The following is a 665-nucleotide window of genomic DNA, read 5'->3' on the forward strand; positions in this document are numbered from 1 at the left end:
TCAGGAATTACTCTTGAGATTCCTCCAGGGACCCTGCAAGGAATTGCGTTAAAAAATTTTCAAGGAATGCATTCAGTTATTTCTTCTGGAATTACTCGTATAGGAATTCATCTCGAGATTTCTTCAGGATTCCTCTATTAGATTTTCCTCTAGGGCTTCCTCTATGATTTTTCCAGGGGTTTCTCTTGAGATTTTTTCAGGAAATGAAAAAAAAAGGAAATGAAAAGAAATATTCTACGAGTTCTTTCGGGCATGTATCCGAAGATCCCTTCAGATATTCCTCCAGGGGTTCTTACCGAAATTTATCCAGGATTTTTTCTCAAAAAATCTTCCAAAATTTGTAAATTTCTCCAATGTTTCGAAAATTTTCAGCAACTTCTCCATGATTTTTTTTTCAGAATCACTTCAAGTAATTCCCTCAGAAATTCTCCTGAAGATTCATCCGGATTTTTTTTTTCCTTTGGAAAGCCAGAGCAACATTCTCAAAGTTTTGCAGGTTTTGCTCCAGAAATTAGAATCAGAAATGATTACTTCATACATTTCTCTAAGGACTTATTAAAAAAAGAGACCTATTATGGATTCCTCAGGGTGATTGTAGGGGTTCCTAGAGATCATAGTATTTCAGAAATTTTCTCCAGGGTTTCTGTCAGATATTACACTAGGGG

The sequence above is a fragment of the Aedes albopictus genome, chromosome 2 (assembly GCF_035046485.1).
Source record: "Aedes albopictus strain Foshan chromosome 2, AalbF5, whole genome shotgun sequence".
Taxonomy (NCBI): domain Eukaryota; kingdom Metazoa; phylum Arthropoda; class Insecta; order Diptera; family Culicidae; genus Aedes; species Aedes albopictus.